Genomic DNA, 8,128 nt, shown 5'->3' with positions numbered 1-8,128 from the left:
AATCCGGACCAAACAAGGTAGGTGTGAAAGGGATCTAAAACAACTAAATAGTCTCTATTCACACAAAATAACCAAAACACGTCCTTTGGCCTTGATAACAGCTTGCATTCTTGCTGGCATTGTTTTTATGTACAGTACTTTTCCACAGTCTCTTGTTATTGACTTCCAAATAGTTTCTAGTTGTTCCCAATTGCTTTTGATTAAACTTTTGTGCTATCTATCTTTGAATCCACTAAATCCCAATTTTGTTCAATAGGATTCAAGTCCAGACTTCGACTTGGCCAACTGTGACTAAAGCTTAAGCATAACCATTACAGAAACATAAAAAAACAATTTGGTAATCAGCAGCTATGGCACAAACCTTATGTTTTTGTGTGTGTGTTTGTGTTGCTTTTTACAGCTTGATTTCACCATAAACAAAAACTAAATGAAAGTAGAATTTTCACTTAAGATAAAACTAAAAACATTTTGTTCATCAGTGTTTAATTTAGTTTACTTAGGCCTACTATAAACAAAGACATCATTGAAAGACCTTAATGTTTATTGTGATGCATAAAATCCACAATAATTTCTGTAGTCAGTATGTGTTCTGCACATCAACTCTGGTGTCAAGCGAGAAAAAACAACAACTATTTAAACAAAATTGCTTTAATTTTTTCAATGGGCGAGTGTTATTTGCTTTTGGACAAAACCGAAAACCATGATTAGATTAGACCAATACAAAAATGCACTTTTTTCAGAGTAGTGCCTTCACAATTGAACTGCTTTTAAAGAGTGGCTTTTTATATGATATAATTTTCCATACTATTGCAAAGGTGTGAGAAACAAAGATAGAGAGAGATATACATACATATAAAAGAGAGATAGAGCAGGGGGAAGGGAATTAGAAAGGGTGACCCAAGGGTAGGGGAGGTCACAAGAGGTTTTCCTGATGAGTGGTCCTTTGGGGTCTCTGTTTGCTATGAGTGACAGGCATCCATTGTGATGCCTGTGAACTGGTGCACTCTGGTTTATATCCATTCTTATCACCAAACCAGGGACGGTCTGAAGAGATGGTTGCCCGCAATGCACAGAATGAGGATGGCTTCCCACCACAAATGACCACGAGCCGTTTGTCTCCATCCAGGAGTGAGAGGTTGAGCGGAGAGGAAGTGCGATTGTACTGGCCACACAATGCACAGGTGTTTGATAACTGGCCAGACGTGGGGGCTGGGAAGAGTTTATGCAGGGAGCAAGTCGGGTTTCCCAAAGGACGGCATTTTAATTTCTAATTCATTAATCTCCCCCGTGCAGCCATCCTGCTTTATGGAAAACGAAAGACCAGTATAAGATTCACCTGACTGGCTCAAGTCAAGGTCACATGGTATGAAATCAAAGATATACTATGGAGCCTCATTCTCAGTTGAGATAGATAGAGAGAGAGAGAGAGAGAGAGAGAGAGAGTGGACCAAATGTCCTCACAAAAATAGTCAAGTCTATAATCAGTCTGCATGTGGGAGATTGCTAAATAAACATACAAAATAATATCGATGAAATGAAACCATGAAAGCAGGAATGCAGGCGCTCAAAAATGTTGCTAGCTAAGCTACAAAAGAACACTTGAATCTTTTTCATGCGTGATAAGGTGTGTTTTGTTCAAAATGCTCCACAAAAAGGTTTAGAAACTTTATATTGCCATTTACAGTAGCCTAATGCTGAGGAAATAAAGTTATAATATATAACATTATCTGTCAAGTAAAGTCCAACACCTCTAAAAGGACTATAAAAAATAAAACTGTGTGTTTATCCTAATCACTTTAGTGTATGATGTTTTATTAAAGTCCCCCTGTAGTCAATAATTTTATCCCTTAAAACTAATTTTTGGACACCAAAATGACATATTTAAAAAAAATGTCTTCATGTCTTAAAATAGCTCGAATGTATCTCTACACCTTTGCCTCATATAGTATACGCGGTTCTATGAATATGCAAATTAGCACCGCCTCCACTCACTCACACCAGCTCAGAGATCCACTGGTTGATGATCACACTTTGATGTAATTAGGTAGTTTGTGACATCAGAAACACCAGCGATTTCAAACCGCGTTTTTGAGACTGGTTCACTGCAGTTTTAAGGAGAAAATACTCAGCAATGGTGTTGACTGATGAATTTGCACATGGTTTGTCTTAAAGCACATTAAAAACACCACATAGACATATAAACAACATTAAAAGCTTGATTTTCACCACAGGGGGACTTTAACAAAGTTCGGGAGGAGCACGTTTAGAAAATCTACCCGATCAACGCGAGAGAAAGTTAAATATAGAGCCGACTCACCTCTGTTCCACGACAGTTTTTCCAGCATTCCTCCTCCACACCAACTGCTCTTGATTATTCCTATCTCAGCGCATATTTACACTATATCTGATATAAGTGTTAACTCGTGAATTTACTTAGGAACAGCTCCAATTGAATGGCTGCATTGGAATATGCCCACATTTAGGTCTAGTAGGTGAAAAAAGGTAGGCCTGTGTGAAAAGAGTGTGTCCCTCAGTGCTTTTCGTTATGTAAAGGCCCATTCACACCAAGAAAAAAAACTATTAATATAACGATCACTATTATTAGTGTTCACCAGTGGCGTCAATTCACCAAAAGCCAAGGTATGGTAGACTCTGATAACGTCGTCGTCCAATCTTACTCCTTCAACGTGACAGTCCCACTTTCAAGAAGCTACTTCACACAACATTTTCCAGCACTTCAAATCTCAAAAGTCTAAATATATTATCCAATTTAAATGTTATTTTTAATGTAAACTTTTTTGTTTTGTTCATCCTTCAAAGATCAATGCTGAAGCTGCGGCTGAAATCGGTCACTTGTTCACACATTTACTATTTTCGACATGGTGAATGGAATATAGTGCATTGTAGGGGATAGGGAGTGATTCAGACAGTGTAAATATGCTTTCCACTGGGGTGAATAAGTTTGTATTCACGCTAGTGTCACGTGAATCACGTGAAAAGTGGATCATATGCGAGAGTCGGCGCAGACCACAAAACCTATCAGACCCATTTCTGCACAGAATGCTAGAATTTAAAGCGAAATGGAGGAGATTAGGAGCAGAAACGGTTATAGATTAGGAGGAAACTGTGGCTTTACCGAGCTCAACGGCTCTGGCCCCTCTGGCCAAGCTGTGATATAATCAAAACACTATTGGCTAATTTGAAACAGGGGAGGAGCTGTTTGATAAGTCCCGCCCTGTCTTCCTGTTTCAGTGGAAATTATGTCATCACAATTCAAGGCACTTTAGTGGCCCTTTAAAGCAAGATTGATTCTGATTGGCTTATGGATTCTGTTCATCAGCTGGAAAAATTTGCTCTGAAAGTGATTCAAATGATATCATTCCTCTGTGCTTATATTATCGTTATAGTTGTGGTTTGGACTCTGCTATTCTTTTAAATTTAGAATGATTTTTAAAGTCCCTATGAAATCAAAATGGGTAAAATTTATTTATTTATTTTTTATACACGTGCCCTCATAATCTTTAATCAAAATAATTTCCCCTCCCCCTTGCAGTAGGCTCGTTTCCATAACAGATTTGCGCAAAACTTTTGCGATTTTTTTCTAAATGTCAACAAAAAACGACGCCGTTTCCATTAACCGATGTTATGCGACTAAAACTTCGTTTTTTCCTCTTGCGATAAATCATTCCAAAAATCATGGAATTTTATGTATCCCAGCCACACTGGCCATTTTTATTAATAGAAGGAGACATATGGCGCTCTTCCACTGCATGGTACGGTACGGTTCGGTTCGGTACGGCTCACTTATGGCGCATTTCCACTGCATGGTACGGTACGGTACGGCTCGCTTCGGCTCGCTTTAAATGGTACCACCTCTGTTGAGGTTCCAAGCGTACCGTACCGATACTAAAATGTGACGTGAAAACACTGCAGATCACTGATTGGTCAGACAGAATCATCACTACCAGCGTCATTGTATTTACGACACGAGACACTAAACCCGCTAGATTTAAATAGCCAGTAGACAACAGCCAACGCTGTAGCGCCTGTTTTAAAAGTATTTGCTTAAAAAAAAAAAAGAGTATAAACTTCAAAAAAGAAATGGCTGAATCGTGGTCAGTGGACGAGGTGCAGACGTTCCTCTCGTTGGTTGCCGAGGAGTGGATGGGGAAACACGTAATGAAAAATTCGCATTTAATATGATGTTGTAATGCCAGTAGAGACGGTAACAATAACGATCAGTCCCACCCACTTTGAAGCGGTACTAACTGCAGTGGAAAAGCAACCGAGCTAAAGCGAACCGAACCGTGCCGTACCGAGCCGAGTCGTACCACGCAGTGGAAAAGCGAAGCGAGCCGAACCGTTCCGCGCCGAGTCGAACCGTACCGAGCTGAACCGAGCCGTACCATGCAGTGGAAAAGCGCCAATATGTGTTATCCAATCATTAATGGCAAGGAAACTGCAACTGTTTTCATTGCAGTTTTGCGAAATATTTCTTTTTCGAATTGCCTGAAAAACCACCTCCTGTGAGCGTAAAAACTTTTTTGCGATAAATTGCGAAATTCACGTGTTTCCATTGGGCGTATTTTCAATTTGCAGTTTCAATTTGCGCAATTTGAAGGGTAATGGAAACGCGGCTAGTGACTTCTCTTCTCTTCTCCGTGATGTGTCCACTGTCGTGATGGAGGGACAACCTGTCACTCACATGACATCACAGCACATAGTCAACTACAATGATTAGATCAATTCCTGGTGGACAAAATCTAGTCCTATCCTACATTTTTTCTTATTCGAGGAGCTGTTTCACTCAGTACATCACAATAGGGAAGAAAAGACTATCGCAACTTCGAAAAACGAAACCTTTATCGTTCTAGTTATCGTCCTTGTTGTGAATGTGCCTTGCCCTTTATCTTTCAGCCTTAATGGTTCCCAAGAGTACAGATTCTCTCTCTTTTTCGTACACAATTGTTATATTATCCACACCTTTGTGGGTGTATAATAATTCCTATATGGGATAGAAATCATGACAATATTCCAGTGGTGTTCCCACTGCTGTCTGAGGGACTGTAGACTATTGCCTGGAGGCAGAGAAATGGTCAGTGAAAATGGTAACAAAAGAGACGCTAAAACACAGAGAGCCTACTGTTTATAGTCACTTTCCCCACACACAGAGAAACAAACTAAACAAGAGAGACTCAGGAGACAGACAAAAGAATCAGCTCAAGGAATGGTGGGAATTTTATTCTGCTGAAGACTTGAAGGATGGGAATAGCGATTTCTCATGCATGTGCTAAAAGAATGAAGCAGCAATTATTAAAATGATTAAATCCGACTGTGGAGGTCCACCTCATGTGAGGGCCCACTGGTCCACCGTGCTGCTGCTGGATTCAGTGTTTCTTCATTCATACACACTTCTCTGTAACTTATCTGTTCTATCTGCTCCCGGACAATTCAACCTCACATCACAAAAGCAATCTGATCATCGTCAAATCAAGCGTTAATCATTACTTCACCATCCACCTTGCTGTTTTCATAATTTTGGCTGACGGGCGAACCCGACGAGTGATCCGGTCCAGGATTACAGATGACTCTCAGTTGATTGGGAACTGTACTTCAATGGTCAATGTTCCGCTCTTAAGATAAATCCCACCATTCCCTCAGCATCATTCGTCTCACATTCTCTAATTAGTTTTCGATGTGCTAGAAGAAGATGGATTATCATCAAATATCTCCCCTCAAAAATTACAATATGATTTAAATTAAACAAGCCCCTGTCTTTGACAAAGAGAAAAGATTCATGTTAGACTCTGTATTTTCTCAATGTGCTGCAATATAAATAACATTTGATCCTAACATTTTGACATTCTAAACTGCAGGTCAATTTGGTGATTGTATATATTGTTGTAGATTTATTGGTGATGTTGATGTTTTATATTATATTATTACATTACAACCTCATTGATAGAATTGTGAAAAATGATCTTTGTGACAAGACAGGTATCTTGTTTGAGCATCTACATTAGATCCTATACTGATTAGAACTTGCACCTATTTCTCAGTTCCAGTCCGATGCAAACCTGTGTCCTGACCACAGTTTCAGTAATGACCCATTGTCTGCTGCTCTGGGACGGTGGGTGGCATCATCTCTTCAGCAGCCTCAGCTGGGTACTAATGGTATTTGGCACTTTTTGACCCTGCAGATTTTTTGAAAATAAAGTCTCCTAAAATACTGTAACATGGCTGTTTCAATAAAGACAGGGCATTGGATTCAGATGCAGTTTGACCTTTACTAAACAAAACAAAAGAAACTCTATGCAGAGAACAACTTGAAACCAGGCAAGATAATCCAATCATGAGAACAACAGAAACTAAAACAAATGCCTATACCAGACTGGAGTCTGCGTCCGAAATCGCATACTTTCTGGAGTATGTACGTATTTTGAATAAGTTATTAATTCACATCTGCTTAAACAGTACGCTCTAGTATGAGTGTGTGTAGTACGAATGTAATCTGGACGTACTACATTCGCCATGTTGTCATTATCATGTGACCTACCAGTGTCAGTTACGTCGTTTATAAACCCGTGGCCTCATGGGATAGTAAACTGTCCATTGTATGCACACTTTAGAGTCTCGCCGGAAGAAGCAGGTCATTCGGGTACTTCCTACTCTTTTATGAGTACTGTGAATTCAGATATACTTCTTTTGTTTTCGCCTACTTTATAGTAGGGAAGTATGCAATTTCAAATGCCACATGGGGTTTAAATACTGGTAAATGAGGGCTAAGGAACAACAGGTAAGTACTAGGTAACCATGGAGACTAAACAAGGGACAAAGCAAACAGGAACTGAACACAGGAAGAGAACAGAAACAATAGGAACAGAAAAACACTTCAACATAAAAGTCCTTAAACACAAGACAGAGGAATACAGGCTGGAATCATGACACACTTTTTATACTCTCACTCATTTAATTTGTCCTCTAACAACAAACATCAAAGAATTAAATAATATTTAACACTTTCTGCATGATTAGAAACCATGACTAGAAATGACATATATTCATTTCTCTCTTTGTTTAGATTTTTAAAGGTAATCATTCATATTTTTATAAATCATTTTTATAATCTATACATAAAAGCCATTTGTGAGGTAAGATGAAAATTCAAAAATGATTAAGGCACGATGAATTTTCCAATTGTTGTCCAAGAAAAAACACCAACTTACAGATTGTTACCCACCTTTAATTTTATCCTTATTTCCTGTTTTTTATGTATATTTGTTTATGTTTTTGTGTAACTTTTTATAGGAGAACTTTGATATCACTTTCAATATGAATTTCCATACAAAGAAATAAAATGCAGTTTAATTCACAACGTTTTCCTTCCCAAATGTTCTCAGTGCACTAGCCTTCCTCCTCGATTTCTTTGTCAGTTTTAGGGGACTATTTGTTTGCCTCTGCCCGTGATTGTTAAGGATGTGGTATTTACCATATTTACACACAACAGCACTCATCTCTGCTCGGGCCTCTGGGTGGCATTTAAACCCCTCGGTCCTTCAGTATTAAATCGTCCTCTGTCCTTCATGAAAGACCTGAGGGACGGACCCATCCTGGACCTCTCATTTCTCTGTCATTTTCCTCTTAATTACTTCATACATCCCTGTTTGTAATATCCACCGTGTCCTCTGTTCTGCAAAAAGTGCAGTTTGTTAGGAAGTCGCTATTAGGATTTCTTACACCATATACTAACAAGGAGTTTATTGAACCTATAGCACTTGTTGTCTCCTCATCACATGATACACATGGCCAGACATCTACATGATAATAACTCATCTCTTTTATAAGAGATCATTAGATGACTCAGATTAATCATCTTTAACACCAAGTCATTGTCATTTTTTGTTCATAAAACAGTGTGATCAGAATTGTTACAATAGAACTTTGAACTCGGAGAACATGTGAAGTGATGCATGTGGTGTGGGGAGTTTTGTTTTAATGTCGTTGTTAGCAAAGGCTTGATAAAAACCCTTCATCCAGCATGTTTTGAGCAATAATCAAAAGCCGGCGAGAGAAAACAGGTGTAATAAGTCTCTTAAATGTGTGTATTTGAAGGTTGCTATGGCAGCTC

This window comes from Leuciscus leuciscus (genome assembly GCF_965113295.1).
Source record: "Leuciscus leuciscus genome assembly, chromosome: 14".
NCBI classification, from domain to species: domain Eukaryota; kingdom Metazoa; phylum Chordata; class Actinopteri; order Cypriniformes; family Leuciscidae; genus Leuciscus; species Leuciscus leuciscus.
Note: the sequence above shows the minus strand (reverse complement) of the source record.